This window comes from Danio rerio, chromosome 5 (assembly GCF_049306965.1).
Source record: "Danio rerio strain Tuebingen ecotype United States chromosome 5, GRCz12tu, whole genome shotgun sequence".
Taxonomy (NCBI): Eukaryota; Metazoa; Chordata; class Actinopteri; order Cypriniformes; family Danionidae; genus Danio; species Danio rerio.
This window is the reverse complement of record NC_133180.1, coordinates 55,738,981-55,764,765: the sequence shown is the minus strand read 5'-3', so window position 1 is coordinate 55,764,765 and position 25,785 is coordinate 55,738,981. Positions and strand designations below refer to the sequence as shown.

The 25,785-nt window shown below is 37.0% G+C and overlaps 1 protein-coding gene across 4 annotated transcripts in view; it reads left to right on the top strand.

The window, feature by feature from the left end:
- The window catches only part of otpb (orthopedia homeobox b), a 116,608-nt gene that overhangs the window by 58,001 nt on the left and 32,822 nt on the right, over nt 1–25,785 (top strand). For all 4 annotated transcript variants that reach the window (XM_073949777.1, XM_073949778.1, XM_073949779.1 and 1 more), the window contains one exon: nt 7,454–7,559. The gene's annotated coding sequence lies outside the window, so the exon portion shown is untranslated. The remainder of the gene's footprint in view (nt 1–7,453; nt 7,560–25,785) is intronic.

Here is a 25,785-nt window from a genome sequence, read left to right as displayed (position 1 = left end):
CCCGGCTGAGTCGTGCTCCGACCCTCTGGGATTTGGATGAATAGGGCCGATTGACAAGTGGGTGGTGGTCCGTCCTAAATGGCTTTTTAGGCAGCCGCTATAATAGACTGGCTGGGGTTTTTTCACACTCGCTTTAATAGCTGCTAATTATGGGATTTGCAATGTTTTGGAATCCCTCCTTAATATTAGTGTGTGTGTGTTTTGCTTTATTTTGTGTGATTTGAGCAAATCCTATTATAGGTTTGTAGTTGTAGTAATCCAGCTGCTTATCCGATTTGCTAAAGGATTACCTAATTGTTTATATTGAGATTATATGACGTTTATTGAGGTGGCCGTGTTTATTTAAAAGCATAGTTTAACCAAATATGCCGTCATCATTTAATTCTCAAACAATTGCACACCTTTATTCATTCATTCATTCATTCATTTTCTTTAAGGCTTATAAAAGAATATATATATTCTGTCAGATGCAGAAGTCACTGTGCATTTATTATATTAAAAACTTTACTTACTGACCTTTATGAACCTGGCTGATTGCCAGTTCTCCTCGTGAATGAGCTGATTTGTCTTTGTCAGTGACTGTGAGCGCTGGCATGATCAAGTAATTTTTAGTGCAAATTTCACTTTATATTCAACAACGTTTAGATTCTTTGTGTGCAAACACTGCATTTAGTTTAAACGTGCTTATATCTGTCTTCACCTGTGCACTTCTTTAGTGTAGCGGTTCACTAAAAGCCTTAAACAAAAAAAAACAAAAAAAACACTTTTGCCTGTTCACGTTTCATAAATCTGAGAGACTGCATTATATATATATATATATATATATATATATATATATATATATATATATATATATAAATATATACATACATACATACATATATATATATATATATATATATATATATATATATATATATATATATATATATATATATATATATATATATGAAATATATAATATAATATATATATATATATATATAATATATATATATATATATATATATATATATATATATATATATATATATATATATATATATATATATATATATATATATATATATATATTAGGGATGCAACAAAGCCCACGGTTCAATACATACATTTCAACACGGTTTTTGGTTCTCATGGCTTGACAGAAAAAAATAAGAACGATTTATTGCAATACTCATTTTGTTTTACTTAAAAGCAAAGAAAAGTACACTAGTTCCTATAGTGTATTGTATAAAAAAAATTAACACTAAAATCTCAAAGCTACTGGTAGCCTATGTACAAACTGGGGAACACATAAAATCCTACATTTTGAAAAAAACATACATGTGAAGTTAATAAAGATAAATTGGCCATTTCAAATAAACATATTTGTACTTAAGTAAACATAAATAAACCATCTTAATTATCTCTGTGCTGAAAAAATATGAGACTGTAGTCTGTAACGCGGATCAGGTGCTTTAAAAAGACCATATCTCCAATCACCAAAAAACAGCTGCAAATCTTTAGCAATTAACACTCGCACTGTCTTTGTTATTTTATGTGTGTCTTGGAACCAGTTGCGTATGTTTGCTTAAAGGTTCTGTGAGGGATTACTGCTATTTGGAGGACTTTATTACCTACTCTGTTATTACTGCCTTTAGACAGTGATATTGCTGGGTGATGGCGCTGCAGATTTGCAGTCATTTATTTTTTGTTCACCATTTTTTAAATTTTATTGGCATTATACGTACTGGCAAAGCCGAAAATGTCCTCACACCGCAGATTTGAAAGACGCCGGCGCTTTCTCGTACTGTTACCTCACTTCGCTGGTGCTTCCTTGTACTTTTGCCTTAGCCTCACTTCACCGCCGCTCGCCATGTTAAAATGAGTACTGATGGTCAAGCGCCCCCTAACTTTAGAGCATAGTGATTAGATATTTACTCGCGGGGAGGAGTTTCCTCATCTCAGCTCATGGACTTAAAGTCACACACAGTCAGTTCGGAGAGATATAAAACGCACATAAATTATTTAAGAGCAAAACCACAATTCACAAGCGCGTATTGCACCGTGGAGGTCATACCGTACAGTTCAATATTATATTGAGAACTGTGGCATCCCTAATATATATATATATATATATATATATATATATATATATATATATATATATATATATATATATATATATATATATATATATATATATATATATTTATATATAATGCAGTCTGTTTTTCTGTTTTTTTTTTGTAAAAATACCACTTTGTACAAAATGTTTTTTTAAGCATGCAAGTATTCCAAGGACTTTTTTTTTCTCATAATCAGCTGTGTACACATGATAAAAATATCTCTGTATAGAGATTCTCCACCATGTAATCTGAACATGGATATTTCTACTGGAGAAACAGAAGCAGTCCAGAAATCTCCATTTTAATGCACTGCTTATTCAAACGTGCCAGAGGTCAAGAGTGAAGATGTTACCAGCCGGCCATTCATCACAGCCATGACACCCTCTCTCCTGCGCTCCCGCACCTCCAGGCTATGCTTTATAGAACAAACACGTCACCACGGCCCGCGCACTCATCCATTTTCCTGTGATGTGAATTAGAGTTTCATGAATATCCTCACACAAACCTGCAGCACAGCTCTGGGAGCTCCTTTTTAATCTTTTTAATTACTCTCATGAGTTTCTGATGAGTTTTAAATGACTGTTTATGGTTGAAGTGAGTCCTTTTTTATATTTACCTGTTGTTTTTAGCTGCTAATATTGTGTTCCTCTGACATTAAAACACAAGAATCGGATATGATTAAAGCTGAATCCTTGTGTAGAATCATAGCTGTACACTTTTCAAAATGTCACTATTATAGAAAGTAATAAATAAAAACATAGAGAGAAATAAAGATGGTTGGATGCATAGACATGATAACAAATCAGGTGAAACTCCTTAACAATAACAGTGTCAGGAATGATGGAACAAAGGTTCTACTAGAAAGACCAGGCAGATAAATGTTATATTAAATTACATTTGTTTTACAAGAGTATTATTTAACAAAACAGTGTCCCATCTGTAGCTTGAATTGGAAGCTTGTAGATCCAGCTATAACCAAATAGATAGACTGATGGAGACTCAGGATGCAGCCAGGAAGATGGCCAATGGTGTATTTGACAGAGGGAGGAGCCATTGAGAAAAAGTGTCCTACTCCAGGGGGCTGACTGTTAGATATGAAGCCATTAACAGTGGAGACTTAGGAGACAGACGGTGCATTACAAATGGGTTATATTGCCCCCAAACAGCACTTTGGAGTGTAAACAACCATGGCCACAATATTGAAGTGTTGTTCCAATCTGAAGTGTTTAAAACTTGCCACTTCAATAGGCCCCTTAGAATGAAGGATTGTAAAGGATATAAAAACAGATGACGCAGAACATCCAAGTGTTAGGGAGTGTTTGATTAGTGTTACAGCAAAACTCTGCAAAGACACTGACCCTCCAAGACTAAGTTTCCCATCCCTGATCTAGAAGATTATGGTAAACCCAGATTGACAAAAAACCGAGGTGAAGCCAGATGGATGGAGCATCACTGTTTGGAAACAGCAGGGGTGAATGAAATTTATTGCTATCTAGAAATTGTGGGATCACTGAAGAGTCACTTTCTGGAGTCTGGAAACAGGTGCACTGCAGAGTCAATACTATATAGAAAAAAGTTGGGGCATTGGAGAGTCATTGCTGTCTGGATACAGTGGGAACGAAGAAGACCTCATACTAGCTAGAACCAGCTTATTTGAATATCGTCCATAACACTCTCCATGGCAGTATATAGTTCCCTTTTCATGAAATAGATGGAGTGGAGGTACCCCACTAAAACTGGCTCAACAAGTGTTGTTGACAGCTTATGCAACTGGTCAAATGGTTCTCTGAGCTTCTCTTCTGCAGTGACTAGCCACTCTGTTGCTCCCCATGGGTTATTCACAGTAAATGGTTCTCCATCTGCAGGGAATTCTGGCCAGTAGGACTGGCTGACCTCTAGGTCACAAGTGGGGTACCCACTCAACAGAGTCTGAGAAGCTTCCTTAAGGACCCTCACTGGACAACTGCAGTAAACTGGTGGTGTCCAGTCTAGCAAGCAGGTTAGGGCTCAGGCAGTTATCTGGAAAGGTTGTCTGATGGATGAAGTCCAAATGTTCCTCAAAGGACTAGCTTTTCTGCTCCAAACAGAGCAGAGCAACTGCAGCAAAGTGATTCAGAAACAACAAAAAACACTGGAAAATCAAGAAAAAAAATTGGGATGCGCAAACACTGTAAACTCTGTCCGATCTTCTGCCACCCTTAGTAGGGCTGGGTATCGAATTCGATACTTGTTAAGCTCCGACCGAATCGTCTCGATACTATCGAGTATTGAAAAAATCATTTTCGTTCAGTACCAAATTTCGATACCCAAGGGTATAATCTATTCAACGTGCCCGGATCAAACGCTGGTAATTGGCTGCAGTGAGGCTGTTTTGAAAATTAATAGTTTACGGCGGCTACGCCCGCTTGCTCAGAGCTTGTCAAATGTGAGGATGTAATGCGTACACTACACTTTAAAGCATTTTTGCATTGCTTGACTGCAAGAAGATCACGCCGGCGCAGTCATCATAACTATGTGCCCACCACAAGCATCATCATTCTCCGTGACTGATGAGGATTAAAGCGCGATGGCTGGGTCTCCGAAAAGTAAACAGACATAAGCGCAAGCTGACGGCCCTTTTTCACCTCCTCCGCCTCAAAATCATTTTTGCCCTGTTGTCCTTAGCTACCTGTTCCCCTTTGGTACACCCCATCAAATTATTGTTTAAATAATTGTTTGAAATTGTTTCAAACGACTGAAATATCAATACAATCAGTTTATATAGTAAAAATTTTAACCTTCAAAAGTTGAGCAGAGACCAAAAATCGCATAGTTCCATACTATATAGCATGCTAAAAACAGTATGGCAGCAGAGTAGTATGTCCGATTTCATATAGTTTGAAAAACAGTAACGAGAAGTACCCGGGTGACTTACTACTTCCAGCGAGACTCTGAAGTGTGCATCCAATGCATGCTATGCTATCCCATGATACCCCGAAAGAGAATTGATGAATGGGAGTGGAGCGACGTAACTGACACGGGTCACATGATTATGACAAAATGGCGGATATAGTACATTCGAGTTCCATTCATACTGCTCACATTAATACTATATAGAACATACTTTCTTAACAGCGGAATAGTACAGTTAAATTCAAATGCAGTACGTACTGGGTAGTAGGTGGTTTCGGATGCAGCCATTGTTTAACAGTGTAGGAGTTTTTAAATGGTTGGATTTTTAAAATCGGTAGGGATTGGGGCAACAAAGTAACATCAAAAGCTTTGGAGAGTAACTGTATATTTATTGCTGAAATCTTTTAGTAATTAGTTACAACACCAGTTGAGAACCAGTAATGTTACTACTGTAAAGCATTACGAGTTAAGTGTTACTGCTCAACACTAGTAATTCAAAAAACAGATTAAATAATATGAATTACACAACAACATCATCATTTTATTCTGAAAATGTAGCCGTATACATTTCTAGAGATCAAGAATTATGTAGCCATAGCTACATACGGCTGCATTTCATCTTTAAATCGAACGCCATTGGGTGGCATGACACCATTCCTTTTCTCAGTGTTACCAGTTTGTCTGGTAGCTTGACAAAAATGTTGACCGCGACAACGGTGGTCAATTGGTGCTCTTTAAAACAGTATTGTATGGGTTTATGGAAGGGGGATAGGTTAGTCGATCAGTCAGTCAGTATCCAGTCAGTCAACAGCGGCCTCTGGTCATTTACGTGAGAACAGCAGGCGCAAATATCACTCTCGAGAGAAATTTGAGATCTGAATAAGCGAACACAGAAATGTATATAGGGCTACATAATCAGAATGCCGATGATCAGAATGATCAGAATGAGCCTGGGTTTGAATTAAAAGTAATATCTGAAGTAGGAATAATATGCACTTGTATAATGGAATCCAGTTATCTTTGTGTTTCTGGTGGATTTGTTTCTTTTTAGTATTCATATGGAGACAATATGCCGCAGACCCAATGGCATTAGTTCTTTGTGTCATGGGGCTGCAATCTGCCATAGGCACCACTGCACGCCTTTGATTATTAACAGACAGCATGCCACCGCTCCAGCCATCCACCCCTCCCTCCTCTTCATCTGCCACCCATGTGACCCCTCCTGGCAAATGATTGGCTAATTAGGATTCTGGACAGAATTGGAGGGTGGCGAGCGATGCATCTGGCCTCTGAGGTGCCTGTGACTGCAGCTGGTGCGGCTGCTCCACAGCAGGGCTGTCTGTGGCCCCTCATAAATAAAAAGCTTTTACAAACTGGTTATGAACACCTGTTAGATCATCTGTCAGCCTCGTCCCCTTCTCATCCATCACCTAGTGCTCGGGGAAGTCATTCCACCCCATCAATCCCATCCATACTTACCTGGAGTCCAACACTACTCTGGTACCATCAACAGCAGAATAGCCAAGAAAAATCCCTTTCAGTCAACTTTTGATATTTAAAAGTGAGTAGCGTACAAGTTTACATTTTTGTCAATAAATTAGAGAGGAGACGCAAACAAGCTTGTCATTCAGGCTAATGGCCAAATCCTTCACAGGCAATGCCGAACATGTCCAGATAAAATGCGTTCAGGGTTGTTTGGTCATTAAACCTTTATTACCACCTGCCATAACCAAGGAAAGTGAGGAGAACCTGGGAAATGAATGAGTTGTGTGCAATTTATATGGTGCTTGTCAATCGGATGCACATACAAGATCTTCAACTCAGATATTGCGAACACTCAAGCATCTGAAACATAACAGTTTCATTTGTGACAGTGGTGTTTGTTTTAACTACATGGTCTGAAATTGCATAAAGCATGGTACATTTGTAGGCAAAGGATCTATTAGTAAAAACATAAAAAAAGATTAGCTTTCCTTTGAACTTTTCTGTGAATGTTTCAAATATTTCCATAGTGATGTTTCTACAGGGGATGTTTTTACAAATTGTCATAGTGTGTACTGTTAATTTTTTCTTTCGGAGAAATTCTTAGTTCCTTTAGTTTAGCAGGAATAAAAGCAGTTTCAGTCAATCATGCATCAATGCATTCCTGTCAGTCACACTTTCACCATGTCATGTTTAAAACACCTCATGTTATTGTACTAATTATAAAATCTGTGTTAAAACAAAAAGAATAGAATACCTGTATGTCAGCTGTCCTTTTGTCCTTTATTACAGCTGACTACAAAAAAAAAAAAAAAAAAAAAAAAAACATTATATATTGTACTATAAAGCTAACATCATCTCAGGAATAGCCTTTATCTGTAGGGTTCCCACTTATTTTGTGCTGGAAACATTCTTGAAATTTTACTTACAGTATATGTTTAACATAAGGTAAATTTGTGCTAATCTTGCAGAAGAAGAACCAGCTGCCATCTGCGAAGTGATGTCAAATGGTGCGTCTTGCTGAAGTTGGGATTCTTTAATCTACCTTAAGTTTACAGATTGGATATCAACCTTCAAGTAAGTGTTCTAAGCATTATTTCCATAGGTTATTTTAAAGGAAGTAGGAAAACTCAAATTGTCTAACTCAATATTTATATATATAAAGCCATACATACTCTATTCCTGTACTTAGATTTTCAAAAATCTGAACTAAACAAACCTGTTCCTGGAGGGCCACTATCCTGCAGAGTTGAGTTACAGCCCTAATTAAAAACACCTGAATGAGGATTTACGAGGCCCAATTTCAAATGACACACTTCATGTGCACTTGAAGGATCTTTTGAACTGTGGCTGCTGCTGCCCACACGTGCCTGTTGTTAAGTCCACAAGACAGAAGAGCGTCCCATTCATCATTTTAGCTTTCAGCAGGGTTAACGCGACCACCCTGTTTGCAGTCGCTATGCGCTATGGGTGTGCATTTCTTCTGAGACTTCACTGAGGCGAGCTTTGAATAGACATACAGTATACTCAACAGTCAAAGCATCACATCTTAAAAATTCGAACTTTGAAGAAGGTATTTGTCAAATCTTATTTATTATTATTTAGAATGAGGTTTTATTTGTATAAAGCTGCAGACACACTAGAGTTTAAGCTTGCGAAATTCTGTAGTAGGCACAGCGAAAAGGGGCGGGATTAAACAAGATAATTAAACATTTAAAAAGGCAAGTGATTGGTGCATATTTTAAATTTCTGTCCAGGGAGGTCATGTTTTGATCCATGATTGGTCTTATGCAGTCAAGTGATGTGATTTCGCAGTCAGTGTTCATCAAGCTTGAACGTTGCAACGCAGCAAACTGCGAAACTTGTCACACGAGTTTGCGTTTTAGGTCTGACGCATTTGTGTGCGAATGAATGGAAATCTGTGGAGAGAAAAGTGCAGTGTGTCGGCAGCTAAATTTGGGTTTCTTTTCAATTTTACTTAGATTTTTAAAACTTTATGCTTTATTTTCATTCAATAAGATTTTTTTCTTTTTGCATTTAATTCACAATTTAATATAGTATAATATCTCATTTTTATTTAGCGTTTTAAACAAAATTACGTTTATTTTAGTTTCATTTTAGTTACGCCTGGCACTCAGTTACAAAAATACATTTAAAAAAAGAGTTTTACATGAAAATTAAACTACCCAGACTCATTCTGTTTACGTACCCTTATTTACATTTTTAGAAAGAGCAAAACACATCCCATGAGCTACGTTTTTTTTTTTTTTTGCAGCTTTTGTTTTCGCAAATCCACCAGAGGCCGCTGTCGACTGATTGTTTTATTGACTGACCAACTGACTGATTAGCCCACCCTCCCCCTTCCCTAAACCCAACCAATAGTGTTTTATAATAGCAAAGATTTACTCTCACCTCCTTCCCTAAAACTCAACCACAGTGCAATACAGAAGCAACCCAACGCAAGGCAATCGAGAAAAAGAAAAGCCCACGCCTGATTTTAACCAACGTTTTAGACTTTACCACATTTTTACCCTGTTATTAACTTCAATCATTCATTATTTTTTTTTTTTGGCTTAGTCCCTTTATTAATCCGGGGTCACCACAGCAGAATGAACCACCACCTTATCCAGCACGTTTTTACGCAGCGGATCCCCTTTCAGCCACAACCCATCTCTGGGAAACAACCATAAACACTTATACACTACGGACAATTTAGCCTACCCAATTCACCTGTACCACATGTCTTTGGACTGTGGGGGAAACCGGAGCACCTGGAGGAAACCCACTCGAACTCACGGAGAACAAACTCCACACAGAAACAGCAACTGACCCAGCCGAGGCTCAAACCAGCAACCTTCTTGCTGTGAGGCGACAGCACTACCTACTGCGCCATTGCTTCGCCTCTGTTATCAACTTGTTTATTTTATTTTTTTATAGTTTTTGTCCTACCTGCTTTTTGGAACTGTTCTTTGCTGGATTTCTTCGTTGTTGCGGTCAAATCCACTTTGCTGACGTACATGTCGAGCTAACTGTACAAATTGGTAACAGCAGAAAAGCCATCCATATGGAGGTAAGCAGCCCTGTAGCATTTGTTTTAAAGATGAAATGCAGCATTACGTAGCTCTGGCTACATAATTCACAATCTTCAGGAATGTATATAGGGCTACGTTTTCAGAAAGAACTTATGTTGCAACTACAACACTAATATTTTGTTAGAAATACACTTTATGTGAATAGGTAAACATTTTTATACTTAGAAACACACTAATTTTAACCATTTTTATTTAGAAATGCTTCATTTCGTTTATTTCAGGTATTTGCCAAGAAAACATTTTAAATTGGATTTAATCTAGAGTACTGTAAAATTTACGGTGGCTGAGAGGTCAAATGCACTGCAAGCGGATGCTGCAGCCACTGATTTGGATTATCTGACACCATGACATCCTACTGGTGATAAAGTCTTGTGAAAACAGGCCAAACACACACAGAAAAAGGAGTTGCTAAGAGAAGCTGCTCTGAAAAGCTAAAAAAAAAAAAAATTCAGCCAACAACCCTTCATCAGTATGGCGAGGCTTACACAACATCAACAGCTATAGGACTCCATCCCCAAGCACTGTCACATGTTTCACCAAAATTGTTGATTAAATATGATGAAATTAACTTATTAATTTAGTATTCTAGACATCATAAATGTGTAGATCTTTGTTGAGTACTTAGTACCTTAGTGTGCAGATGCATAACCACAATGCCACACATACACACTTGCATACAAATACTGTAAGATTAGTAATGGGACTACTTGGCCTGAGAATTTTGAGTTTAATGACTAGGCAAACCAACATAGGCTCATTCTGAAAGTGTAGCCGTATATATGTTTCTGGGGATTGTGAATTATGTAGCCAGAGCTACGAATGATAAGGGGCGGTATGACACTGTTTGTTTTCATGCTTACCAGCTGACTGATAACCTGCATATGGACATTTTTTCCCTGTTACCAGTTTGTTCAGTAGCTTGATGCGTACTTCGGTGGACTTGAGATGCTGAGCAGAGTTGACCACGATGACTGGGTTTGAGTCCGGTGAAGAATGATGCCAGAAAGTGGGCAAAACAGACAAAAACAGAAGTTAATAACAGGGTGAGAATGTGGTAAAATTTGAAAGCGTGGTAAAAATCAGGCAAGATTTTTTTTCTGGATTGCTTTTCAAAACGCTGCGGTTGGGTTTAGGGTCAATTGATGCTTTTTAAAACACTATTGGTTGGATTTAGGGAAGGAGGAGGGTGGGCGGATTAGTCGATGTGTCAGTCAGTCAACAGCGGCCTCAGGTGGATTTATGTAAAAAGAGCATGCACGAACGGCACTTGCGAGAGAAATTTAAGATCTGAAAAAGCGAGCACTGTGTCGGGGGGATTTGCGAAAACTAAAACTGCAAAAAAAAATGTAGTTCCTGGGACATATTTTACTTTACGTAGCCGGAGGTACGTATGGCTGCATTTCATTTTTTAAAGAGAACGCTACAGGGTGGTGTGACGCCGCTCCTCTTCGCGTTGACAGCTCACCTCCATGTGGAGGGCTTTCCCACCGCGACCAGTTTGTCTGGTTAGCTCGTCATGTACTTCGGCGGAGTGGAGACCCGGAGGGGAGCTGACCGCGACGACGGTGATGACCGGGTTCAAGTCAGAGGAATAGCGGTTCCAGAAATCAGGTGAGACAAAAACAGAATCCAAAAAATAAAGTGAACAAGTTTATATTAGGGTGAGAATCTGGTGAAATTTGCTCGCGAGAGGCGTTCGAGATGCAAAAAAGCGCACACAGCGGCCTCTCATGGATTCGCCAAAACAAAAACTTCACAAATGGGTACCTCCCGGAACGTATTTCTCAGTCTCCAGGAATGTCTGCGGGACTACATTTCCAGAATGAGCCTGGGTTGAGTATGTTTGTTAAATTGGGCTTGTGCATCAAGTCAGTTTCCTTCAGTATGTCACAGTGTCTTGACACTTCTTGAATAGAGAACTCCATGTAATTTTTATGAGCATGAAAAAGGCAAGCAAGTTAAAAGAGTCTCTCACTGGTTTATGACAACTATTACAGCAGAGTTAGTTTCAGTTTTATGTGCATTATCTCAGGGCTTGGCTGAAACTATAACTTTTATGCATTCATAAAGAGTAAATTGACAGCGATGAATCAGCTATGACCAGGCAAGCCTTTCGGTCTTCTTTATCGAAAGACAAAAAAGAGAAAGCTTTCTGAGATGTTTTATGATCTTAACTTAGTCATGCCCTTAAACTCTCTTGTGTCAGAGGTGCCCGAGATGACATTTGGGACTCCGTAATGAGTCTGTGGTTTATATTAAATCATTATGAGCAATCGGATGCACAATACAAAAAATGTTTAATCAGCATTTAGACAGAAGGCCCATTTGAAATTCTAATTGTCCAAGAAAATGCCTTTAAAATGAGTTCTATTGCCGACTAAAAGAAAATATCTAGAGGCACAATCTACGCCACACTAATCATCACCACAGGAGCCCAATTTACAATCTCTTTGAACCAGCTAGAAGCAATAATGAGACACCTGATAGCATCCCAGAATAAACTGGAGAATGTGGCCTGTCTAGTTTGTGGCACAGGCTATTACCAAGAGATGTGCAGTCGCAGCGGCCTGATGTGACAGCTTGATTTCCTGGCCTCCTGCTAGGACATCAGAAGAGGTGACATGAACGGCCTGTTAATTTGGCCGTGTCACAGTATATAGCAACGTCCTCAGGTAGAGGATACTTTGGGGTGGTTTAGGCTGAGGGAATAGAGCCTGTCTCATCCCGGAAGCGGCTGTCCAGTGTGACAGAGAGGGGCAGCCTCACGCTTTATTGTGCAGGTCGCTGAGCTCAGGCCTGAGACAGACAGAAGAACGACGCACACACACACACACACACACACAGAGAAAGCGTCTCATCGGCGTGTGGTGACAGGCGTGGATGGAATGGGGCGGCGGAGGCTTCTCTTGTTTGCCCTTGATGAGCATGTCATTAATGGAAATAGGAGAAACCGTGGGCTATATCAGTATTCAAATAACCTGCCATCTACTTCTGTTCATCCGCCTGCTGATTTCTAAACATTCTGCTTGCCGCTAACTTTTTCTTTTTTTTTTTTTGATGCTTGGTTCTTTTTTGAGTTATCACTCAAAGAAAAAAACTCTGTCTAAACGTAATTTAATCATATTGATACGCTATTTTTCTATTTTTTCAAACATATAAACACATAAAATAACATCTCCTCTCTTTATTTAATAAACCCTGTTGACTGAGCTACTGTATGTGATTGAAATATGTTCAAAATAAAACACTAAATTGGAGAGTTACAGTTTTAAGTGAATCTAACCTGAATCAATTACTTGTTCAAAATACAATGCAAAATGATTTTATTTGGTTAAAGCGAATGGCCTCCTTTTTTCTTACAACTAAATTTGATATACTTTTGCTTCCCTTATATCTAATATTTAATTTCTGGCATAATGCGTGATCTTCAATAATACTGTTTCTTGTTCATTGTATCAGAAATAACCACATAAATGGAGTCAGTTTATATAATTGCAGTACACCATACACTCACCAGCCACTTTATAAGGTACACCTGTCCAACTGCTTGTTAACACAAATTATTAATCTCTGAATGCACCACATATCCAACCTTGAGGCGAATGGGTTATAGCAGCAGAAGACCACACCGGGTACCTCACCTGTCAGCTAAGTATTTGAAACTGAGGCTACAATTTGCGCAGGATCACCAAAATTGGACAATAGAAAATGGAAAAATGTTTCTTAGTCTGATGAGTCTTCTGAGTGATTTCTGACATTTGGATGGTACAGTCAGAATTTTATCAACAACATGAAAGCATGAATCCATCCTGCCTTGTATCAACGGTTCAGGCAGGTGGTGTTGTAATGATATTTTCTTGGCACACTTTCGGCCCATTAGTACCAATTGAGCTGCGTGCCAATGCCGCAGCCTACTCAAGTATTGTTACTGACCATGTCCATCCCTTTATGATCACATGACTTTATGATCTTCTGATGGCTACTTCCAGCAGGATAACGTGCCATGTCAGCTCAGACTGGTTTCTAGAAAATTACAATAAGTTCCCTGTACTCAAATGGCCTCCACAGTCACCAGAGCTCAATCCAAAAGAGTACCTTTGGGATCTAGTAGAATGGGAGATTCACGAAATGGATGTGTAGCCGGCAAATCTGCAGCAACTGCGTGATGCTATCATGCCAATTTGATCCAAAATCTCAGAGGAAAACTTCCAGTACCTTGTTTAATCGATGCCACAAAGGATTAAGGCTGTTCTGAAGGCAAAAAGGGTCCAACCCGCTACTAGTAAGGTGTACCTAATAAAGTGGCCAGTGAGTGTATATTATAAATGGATTTCAGATTGCTTCAAATCTCATTTTCCTATAATAATGGTAAAAAAGTACATTTACAATTACATTTCTGTAAACAGTGGTATAAAAGATGTAATATTCATAATATTGTCATTTTAATTTTTTTGTTGAAAATGGTGGCCAATAAGGAATGGTAAAATGTTTTGAAATGTGACTTTTATGTAACAATAATTCAGTTTTAATGGTCAACAACATCCTGGACAACAGTAATGCCATTTTTGTACACATACAATGGTGATGATCCATTTCCTGATTGCAGCAATCTGGTGTGTCGGCTTTACTTTTTTCTTTTAAATGGACTCCATTCTCCACTATCGCCTTAGATAAACACCCACTCTACCTCACTTTTGCCGGTATGCACCACTTCAGCAAGGAGTCTGTCAAGTAGTTAGAGGCTTAATTGGGCTGATCTGTGTTCAGTTCGTTAGAGTAATTTATCAGAAAATTGACTGGGTGACATGAAGACAGGGCAGGCCTTTAACAGACACGTGTAGAGATGCAGAGGAATCACACAGTTGCGCTTTACAAGACCATCAAAGCAACCATACAGAAGCGGGCTTGACTGATTGAAGTAAAGCTAAGAAATAATTGATACAAAAGTACACAGTGATGTTTGTTACATTATGATCAAAAAATAACCTTTATGTAGCGCTGACGCTGTGGCTGAATGCTGCTGTTTTGATAGGCTCCATTGACCAGATCCTTGAGCTTCGACACAAACACTCAGCGGCAGGTGCACAGCTGTGACGTAATGAACGCTCGTGCCACTTTCTTTCTGCTTGCAGGATTTCTCTATATTCTGTAATTAAGGTTGAATGTACAATGCAGCGCAGGGCCAATGCAGAAAGCACTGAAGAGGATGCCTTTTCATTTAAGTGCCTTCTTGAGTCTATCTGGAAGCTGAGGTTGCCAGTGCACCCACATCTAATCATGAAAGAAAGCCTCCTCATTATTTCAAGTCATTCTTGTAAAGGAGGGCGGCACTTAGAATCCCACCAAAGAAGTCCGGACCGGTGTAATTGTATTTTTTATTTGAATGATGATAAAAAAAAAACAGAGAAAGGAAAACATAAAGAAAGTCAAAGGTTTTTTCGTTTATCGTGGGCTGCACAAATAGGTGCCCTATGAAAGCGCAGAAGAAGAAAGCGTGCTGGTTTATTCAAAACATTCCCGCTGGTAAATTGAAACAGGCTTTTAGGCTGGTTTTGTGAATCCCAGTTCAAACAAGAGCAAGAAACACACGTCCTGCAATAATAAATGCCACAGTGTTAAGTGCCTCTCTCGTCTATAGCAGAGCGACTTCAAATGAGATCTGTGCTTAACACTTGCCTCCTTTGAGAATCGGGAAGTTCTTCTCTCGCTCTCTTGTGCTCTTTCTTTTCGTTGCTGTAAGATTTGTTTTCGCTTTCAAGTTAATGATTTATTTACAGTCAATTAGGAAGCGAATGGGGGCAGAGTGCAGCTCTATGGCGACGAGGCCTGAGAATACATCAAGCATCAGTCTTGTTAGTTACTTAACAATTTATATTTATAGTAGCGTAATACTATTTTATTAATCTAACATTTTAGAATTACTTTATTTCAATAAACACAAAACCATCAAATCTAGGTCTATTTTGATTGTTTATACTCAGACTCAGGATATCCAAGATGTACTGTTCTAGAGGTGACTTTTTATCTTCAGTTTTGGTCATTGGTGGTGCTTAAAATCCAAAAGAAGTCTAATTAACATACAGGCAAAACAAAATCAATACCTGTGTGTCCTGATGAAACATTGAGCTTTTATAAAGTAAAACAACTGATCAGTGCAAAAAGCTAAACGTTATTTTTAACAAACTACCCCTAATCCACAGCCTCAGATAAAATGCCTGAATCTGTTCATGACAGTTTAGAGCAGTGGATCCCAAAGTAGAGGTCTGGACCCCCTGGGGGGTCACGAGACAATGACAGGAGATCGCTTGGTGATTTCCAAAAGTCAAATCAATCTTATTAAACTATTAGAATTACAATATGTTAGCAATAACCCACAGAAGATAAAAATAGTCGTGTTTAATAGTAAAAAACAACAGCATGCGAATGAAAAGCCATCAGCCTTTCAAATATATATATTTTTTTCCATAGGATCGGTGTGTTTACGTTAGATTAACAACACAGCAATAGTGTCAGCTGCAGCAGATAGATTTTATAGCACCAGGTAAAACCAGGTTTCTGATACTTGTAGGGCAATTAAATACATAAAAAATACATACAGGTCGCAACTGAATATTGAGAATGACCATGGTGGTGGTTTCCAAAATAAACCAAAAATAGACCTGTGCTGAAAACATTGTGTTCACTAGTCTCTTTAGTTGAGGTTAATATTAAGTTAGTATATGACTATAAAAAATGATATGGTTGTTAGACTTTTTTTGTTGTCAAGATGCTTGTGTTTATAGGCCTATTGTTGTATGAGCAACCTTTGCATTTTTATAACCACTTAAGAGGAATTTTGGGGTCGCACATCACTGGCATTTTTATATTAAGGGTCACGGGCTGAAAAGTTTGGAAACACCTGGTCTAGAGAGCCACAAGTGTTCATTTTGTTTAGCCTGTTGTGGGTTTTTTTTGCGCTAGTAGTCATTGACTTAGATCAGGGGTGCTTAATCCTGTTCCTGGAGATCTACCTTCCTGCAGATTTCAGTTGCTACCCATATCAAACACACCTGAACCAATTAATTAGGACCTGAACACCACTTGATAATTACAGGCAGGTGTGTTTGATATGGGTTGCAACTGAAATCTGCAGGAAGGTAGATCTCCAGGAACAGGATTGAGCACTCCTGACTTTATAAGAGATAGAGATTTAGAGAGATTTATAGAGATTTTATAACTGTCAGACAGTCTTGCACTGTGTAATGAGCTTGTGCTGTCTTTTCCGTAGTCTGTGTAACTTACTTTCAAAAGTAAATTCCACAGTTCCATTTGTAAAGCAGTAAAATATTTAATTTTGCTGTCAGAGATATTCCTCTTTAGTTTCTACTAAATTTCCGAAAATGGCCCCTGCTGCTGTGCCACTTGCAGATCCCACATAGGAGCTAAAATATTATGTTGATGAACGATGAATGTGCCCTGTTTAGAAGTTTAAACCTACAAGTGCGGTACACTACAAGTACAGGAGCATTTTCATAGCAGGTATAAGATGAGTAATCACAATATTTTGGTAAATTGAACCTAAATTGTAAATTTTTTAAATGGCATGTGATTTTACATTTGCTGGACCTAATGTGTACCGTAGCAAGGCCTACACTAAGAGTTACTACAGTATATTATATAATAAAAAAGTCACTATAATTTTCATTAAACAACATTAGGAAGAATGGAATAAACTAAAGCAAATAAAGGTTTTTTATTTTTAATACTTTACATAAAGCAAGATATGTTTTATGGCCTTATCACCCAGATACACTCTAAAAATGTTATACGTTGGGTCAAATATGGACAAATCCAGGTGTTGGGGTAAAAAGTTTAAGACAAATTTAGTTGCAAATATAAACCCAATGTTGGACCAAAGATGGACAAACCCAACGTTGGGTTAATATTTTCAATAAATTTACATTACAGCAACCCAGCAATTTTTTAGGTTGCACAATTGTTTAGAAGGCTCAGCACTAAAACAAATATAAAAAGAAATGTGCAATGTGCACAGAACTAACTGTAATGGCATGAATCAACATTTTCAATTAGCTTTAATTGTGTAAAATTGTGCAAGGGCAATTTCGCACAAGCCTTTGTTAATCTCTGATCCTGAGTTTGCATTTTTGATCTTGGCATTGTGTTGCAAAAGTCTGCTACTTTAATTGTACTTGTCTAAAATGAGGAAATCTCTAAGTCAATCCCAAGTGTTAACGTGCTTAGCAAAACTATTGATAGAATGTGATAAATGGTTTTCACTGAAAGACTAGTTATTTTTAGGCAAGCTAAAATGTAGGCGACATGGTGGCTCAGTGGTTTGCACTGTCACCTCACAGCAAGAAGGTCGCTGGTTTGAGTCCCAGCTGAGTCAGTTGGCATTTCTGTGTGGAGTTTGCATGAGCTCCCTTGGGTGCTCTGGTTTCCCCCACTGTCCAAAGACATGTTCTATAGGTGAATTGAATAAACTAAATTAGCCGTAGTGTAGGTTTCAGCTGGAAGAGCATCCACTGTGTAAAACATATGCTGGATTTGTTGGCGGGTTATTCCACTGTGGCGACCCCTGATGAATATAGGGACTAAGCCAAATAAAAATTAATGAATGTGAGAAGCAAAAGTTATTTAAAAATACAATACGTTGTCCTTACATAGTATACACCTTACAGCATACACACATGCAGATTTATTTTATATACTCACAATGCTTCTAAATGAATTATATATACAACTAATAATGTCAGTGTTTAGAAATGAACACTGAGTTCCATAAGGCCTTTTTAAATATATATATATATATATATATATATATATATATATATATATATATATATATATAGTAAATTAGTAAAATAATAAGAAAAAAAAAACATTATTGCTAACAAACAACAATCATTTTATGGATGTTACAGTAATGTTTTAAGATATTAATAATATATTTAAAGATCAATGAAATCAGGTGTTTGCTGAATTGTATATGATTACTGTTAAATCAGTTTTAAAGCTTCTTTCTGAATCAATGTAATTATTTTATTCTGACCACACTATTTTATTGTGTTTATTTCAGAAGTAAACAATGACAAAACTAAAAAACACATAATTTTCCAAACAACAAACTATTTCCTTCCCAATATGACACTTAATATGTAGTCTCAAACTGTCTTTTAGAAAGTGTGCCCCTCAAAAGGCAATCATTTCATCTCCACATCCTTACCATCGAAAAACAAACAACTTTTAAAAGAGTAAGTACATGTGTGTTCATGTACACGCTAAACAAACTGCTATTTTCTGTCCACATGCTGTACCACTAAAGGCAAATCATTCAATGTTGCTCTTGCAAATATGCCAATGTCAAAGATTTAAATCACAGATACTGGGGGGCCAAATGTGGCTGTTCTCCTCCAATGGCGACCCTCAATCAATTAAGCGAGGCCGAGGAGGCTGGTGGCTATTTAAATTTAAATGTGTCTCATCTCCGAGCACCAAGCGGGGGCTACATCGCTTTGGTACCAAGGGGAAAAAGACATTAACACCGTCTGTCCTTTTTTTTCCCCAGCAGTTTGTCCTCCAGAAGCTAATTCTTCAGCCACTAGCGCAGTCAAGAGCGTCTCTCTCTGGGACGCCGCAGTCAACGCGCCGCGCAGAATTGATGTTTAGAAACTTTCCTTTGTTTACACCTCACTCCCCTGTGAGGCCGTGTAGAAAGGGCTCTAATTGAAAGTGACAGTTCTTTAATTGAGGAGGTCTTAAAGCAGCGCTTGCCTGATGAATAACGATTGTGGTTTCACCAAAATGCACACTTAGGCCGATAACATGGATTGTGCAGCTTCTGGAGAAGTCACTTGCATTTTATTTGCACTATTGACAGTGTCTGATTTAAGCGAATAAAGGATTTGACTGGCTCTTTTGCACAGCTGATGGCACACAAATCCTTTTCTTACAGTCAGTGTTTATTTAATTCTAGAAATTTTTTGTACTTGAGATAGGATTGTGTAAATTGGTGTATTAATTCATCCCTTCATCAGATTTTTTATTTTATTTTAACAAATACATCTGTTATATTCAACTTATTACTGACTGATTGAATGAATCTTCTTTTTTCTTTAAAAGTAGATAACCAGTTATATATGATTTAGTTTTAGATAATGCTAATATTGGGGATGCGGTGGCGCAGTAGGTAGTGCTGTCGCCTTACAGCAGAAAGGTTGGTGGTTCGAGCCTCTACTGGGTCAATTGGCATTTCTGTGTGGAGTTTGCATGTTCTCCCCAAGTTCGCATGGGTTTCCTCCGGGTGCTCCGGTTTCCCCCACAGTCCAAAAACATGCGCTACAGGTGAATTATGTAGGCTAAATTGTCCATAGTGTGCATGAGTGTTTATCGATGTTTCCCTGAAATGTGTTGCAGCTAGCATCCACTGCTTAAACATATGCTGGATAGGTTGGCGGTTCATTCCGCTGTGGCGACCCCAGATTAATAAAGGGACTAGCCGAAAAGAAAATAAATGAATGAATAATGCTAATATTAATTGTATAAAACAGGTTGCAGTCACCTTGATGTGAAATAAGATTATTATGATAACTTTAATGCTATTATGTGCTGATGTACAGCTGGTTTGTTTTATGATAATTTAATTGTTTTGACTGTAACTGACAACAGATTTATTTTGTATGTGGCAGATAACAATGAATAAAATTAAAAGGGAGGCCGAGCTATTAGGATGTTTAGGAATAATACAAATATAAGATAATAATGAAATGTATATATAGAAAGTTGAAGCACCCCAACAAAAAATTAGTAAAAATCAGGGGGCCCAATGGGGGCTACAGCATGAATATATAACAATTAGTTTATAATAAACTAAACTGCATCAAAACTAAATGCAATATTAAAATGGAAAAGTATAAAAGTTAGAAATATATATTTTTGGCATTTAAAATATGAATTAATAAAAGCTATTAAACAATGTTATGTATTATAATATATAACTATACTTTTAGTGTCTGTTAATAGACACTCTTTGTTCTCTTTTTATTAAGTTTAAAGGTTATTCACATCTTATTTTCCAGTACTAATGATTCTGAAAGGCTGATAAATATATATATATATATATATATATATATATATATATATATATATATATATATATATATATATATATATATATATATATATTTATTTATTTATATATATATATATATATATATTATGTACAATGAAACTGCAACTGTCTTCATTGATTGCAGATTACACTAGTAAGAGCAGAGTGTAAAGGTTTATTTAGCAGAGTAATAGCACAGTTTTACTTAAAATGTTGTTGGTACACGTCTCCCTGGCACATCTGTGACCAAGATAGCAAGTCTTTGTGATTATCAAGAGCCTTGGAAGGTATCCAAGACAATGTCAGCTGACCATCAAGAAGAAAAACTGCACCCAACAGGAGTAACTGTGGATGCAAGAGGAGGATGTTTGACCGGAATGTCCGGATGCTAACCCAGATTGTATCCAAAAGACAAAACTACAGCTACCCAACTCACTGCAGAATTCAATGAACACCTCAACTTTCCTGTTTCCACCAAACCTGTTCGTCAGGAGCTCTGCAGGTTTGATATACATGGCTGAGCTGGTATAGCCAAACCTTCACTCCTTCCAATGCCAATGTCAGTTTCAATGGTGGCAGAAGTGAAAATCTTGGGCTGTGGACAATGTGAAACGTGTATTGTTATCTGATGAGTCCACCTTCACTGTCTTTCAGTGTGGAAAAGCCCCAAAGAAGCGTGCCACCCAGACTTTTGCATGCCTACACTGTTAGACCTTACCAGGCTTTTTTTACAGTAGAACACTGGCAACACTGTTGCCAGCCACTCACTGTAAAAGTTTGGTTACAGTAAGTAACTGGCAACAGTGTTGCCAGTTAATTACTGAAACTGAACCATTACAGTGAGTGGCTGGCAACAGTGTTGCCAGTTGTTTACTGTAACCGTACCATTGCAGTGAGTAGCTGGCAACAGTGTTGCCAGTTAAATACTGTAATAGAGCAGTAGTGGTAACTAACTGGAAACTGTGTACAGTTAATAACTGTACTGTAGTGTTACAACTCACAGCATTATACTGCATACACAATAGTATGTCAAGGTGTTACTAAAATTAATTAGTATTCTTACCTGTTATTAATTCTTTAAATTAATTAAGTTGTAAATTCTGACAAATTTATTTTATTGTTTTGGCAGCAAACAAATATAAAACAGAAAATGTATAACAAAATGAAGAAATCAGCAGACATAAATATCATCTTACATATTACTGAGAGCCCCAGGTCTGCACAGCAAGGCTGCAGTCAAACTAACGTTTAAGCATGCAAAATTCTGTCACATGGCTCTGCGAAAAGGAGTGGGATTAAACAAAATATTTAGAGATTGAAAAAGCAAGCAACTGGTCCATAGTTTTTGTTTAGAGAGGTCATGGTTTGATCTTTGATTTGTCTCAAGCAATCACATGATGTGATTTCGCAGTTCAGAGTTCTCCAAACTTGAACTTTCCAATGCTGCAAACTGTAAAATTTGTCGCATGAGCATGCATTCCAGGTCAGCAGCATTCACATGCATATGAATGGAAGTCTATAGGGAGAAAAGTTCAGTGTGACCGGGACTTTAAGCTGTAACTCTAATTAAACACACCTGATAAAACTAATTAAGGCTCGTTAGAAATCTACAGGTAATGTTGAAGCAGGGTGGGAACTAAACTCTGCTGCGCTGCAGTTCTCCAGTAACTTGGAGTTTGACCCCATGGTATATAGCAGGGGTGCTTAATCCTGTTCCTGGAGATCTACGTTCCCGCAGATTTCAGTTGCTACCCATATCAAACACACCTGCCTGTAATTATCACGTGGTGTTCAGGTCCTAATTCATTGGTTTAGGTGTGTTTGATATGGATAGCAACTGAAATCTGCAGGAAGGTAGATCTCCAGGAACAGGATTAAGCACCCCTGATATATAGCATACTTTTAAAGCAACTGCTAACATTTATCACAATCACATATCCAATAAACACACACACACAAAGTGCTGCAATGAAATGTGTTACTCTCTCCTCAATGCTGACCATGCAAAAAAAAAAAAAAAAAAAGTTTAAAATAATTATAGAAAACAAAAATAAAGTTGGCAACACCGAAAAACCAAAGGATCCAATCTTTTATTGTTATAATTATCTCATGACAACAAACTTTTTTATTGTTTCAAATATAAATTCATAGATGAAAACACAGCTCTGAAAAATACTTAGCAACAAACTCACAACCTGGGACCTGACAGTGGAGCTTTTGTGTGTGGATGGCTATGTGTATCATGTTTTTGTGACTCCCTGTGATGATGTGCACATGTTACCTTACTGAGATGATGGAATTTAATTTTGGCTTAGTTGCCAGAAAGATACATACAACTGTTAGCATCTGTACATTATGGCAGTATGCAATATCCAATAAATACATATACTTAAACAAAAGTAATGTAAGAAGTTATATGAGGAGAGGCTAACTAGCTAACAATGTAGCTTTCAAGTACACAGTTCAAGATAACAACAATATAACTTAAAACACAGCCTTATTTTATAAACCCTCAAAAACATTTTAACACATTTTACTTACTCATTTTAGATTCTTATTTAAAGCCTAAAACATATCAGACTCAACATCTGAATTGATGGACAGAGAATAGAGCACACTCAGCAGTAAACAAATCAAACACCTGGCTCTAATTAAACACACCTGATCAAACTAAATGTAAAGGTAGTGTGTTGAAGCAGGGCTGGAACTAAATTCTACTAGGCTGTGGCCTTCCAGGAGTTTGACACCTCTGGTACATAGCATATTTTCAAAGCAACTGCCTACATTTATCACAGTTATGCACATATTGTTTAATAAAAACAATAAAAATATACTTTAATATAAACTTCATCCATAGAAAAAATAAATAAATAAATAATCTAATTATCATGTTGTTCCAAATCTGTAGTAATAATAAAAAACACAACAAATATCATGATTTATACATTTATTTAGGAAAGCCTTTAAACTGTTAATGGCACTTTTACTTGCCAGTTTTACAGGCAAATTCATTGAGTCTCTGCAAAAATGTATATGCGTGTTGTTTAAGATATATATATTTTTTAAATAACACATTTTTACTAGTTATTTAGCAAAATACTAATATTCAGTTGAAAGTGCGATTTAAAATCTTAACTATAGGTCAAACTAGGCAATTAAATTAGATTAATTATAGAAAAAGTAAACAAAGTTATAAAAATTATTGTGACAATTTCTTTGCTCTGTGTGAATATTTTTGCCTTTAAATGCATTTCGTCCATATCTTACACTTACCTTTTAATAAGCTCTGTGGTATTGGTTGACTCCTGATACTCAATGTTAAAAACATAAAAGGAACCAAAGAAAACACAGAGATAAAATAAATATAAAATAGCAACATAAAGCATCAGAGTAGATGGAGCAGTAATGGTTGAACAGTAATTTACCATTTATTATCACAGTAAATATCTGTAATGGTACATAGAGTAAATAACTGTAATTTATTCTTTGCACTACAGAATTTCATACAAATCCTGCTCCTTTTACAGTAAAATACTGTTTCTTTTCATTACAGCTAAACACTGGCTATTTTACAGTTATTTACTGCATAATCTACAGTAAGGGTTAACAGTGTAGAGTGAAGCATAGAGGTGGAACAGTGAGGGTTTGGGCTGCAATATTATGGCAATCCCTAGGCCAAATACTTGTGCTAAATAGACTTATCACAGCCAAGAACAACTGAAACATTGTTGAGAACAACATGCATCCAGTGGTTCAAACATTGTATCCTGAATGCAGTGTCATATCAGGATGATAATGCACCAATACACACAGTAAGACCGGTGACAGAGGGATTTGATTAACATGAAAGTTAAAATTGAACATCGCCCATGGCCTGCCTAGTCACCAGATTTACATTTTATTAAGCCACATTTGGACACCAGCATCACATAGTGACTTGGCCACTATTCTGCAAAAATAATGGCTCAAAATCCCTCTGGCAGGTGTGCAGGACTTGCATTTCCCAAAACAAATTGAAGCTTTATTGGCTGCAAAAGGAAGCTCTACACCATACTGATGAATTATTGTGGTCTAAAAGGTGTTTCAGTTTCGTTGTCCAACCCCTATATATAGTTGAAGTCAGAATTGTTAGCCCCCCTGAATTATTTTTCCCCCAATTTATTTATTTTTCTTGATTTCTGTTTATTTGAGAGAATATTTTTTCAACACATTTCTAAACATAATAATTTAATAACTTATCTCTAATAACTAAATTATTTTGTCTTTGCCATGATGACAGTAAATAATGTTTTACTAGATATATTTCAAGACACTTCTGTACAGCTTAAAGCGACATTTAAAGCTTAACTAGGCTAACTCGGCAAGTTAGGGTAATAAAGCAAGTTATTGTATAATGATGCTTTGTTCTGTATACAATCAAAAAAAAAAAAAAAAAAAGCTTAAATGGGCTAAAAATTTTGTCCTTAAAATTGTTTTTAAAAAATTTAAAACTAATGTAATGATTTTCAAATTTACTCTGATTTGTATATTATTACAGAAAAAATGAACACAAAATATTTCATGATTTGTCTGGTCTACTCCATTTTATTTGTAAATATTCATCCTTTTCTGTCAAAAAGTTGGGACAGGATGAAATTGGTTAAATAATGATGTGATTTGAAACTGGTGATGTGAACAGGTGATTGCAATAATGATTTTGTAAGTGTTTAGCAAGGTGAAACTAAAAATTCCTTTTTTTTGGCTTAGTGTCTAATTTATCAGGGTTTGGCACAGCAAAATGAACTGCCGTGAATCTAAACGGCCCTAGTAGAATTAGCATATAAAATTAAGTTGTGTATTAATTTCTAGTACAGTGAACTAATTGAGTTAAGAGTATACAAATAAATCCTACTAGATCCTAGGAAATATTAAAAATACTTTGTTAAGGGCAAGTAATACTAAAATAATTGAAGTTACCAATGCAATATCCTTCTTAGTGAAAAATAAATGTTATGCTTAACCATAGGAAGCAGTGCCTTCACAAACCAATTGTGATGTCCATTAAGAAAATTCATTAGGCACCATTTACTTCATGTCACTCAGATGAGTAATGTTGAGAAGG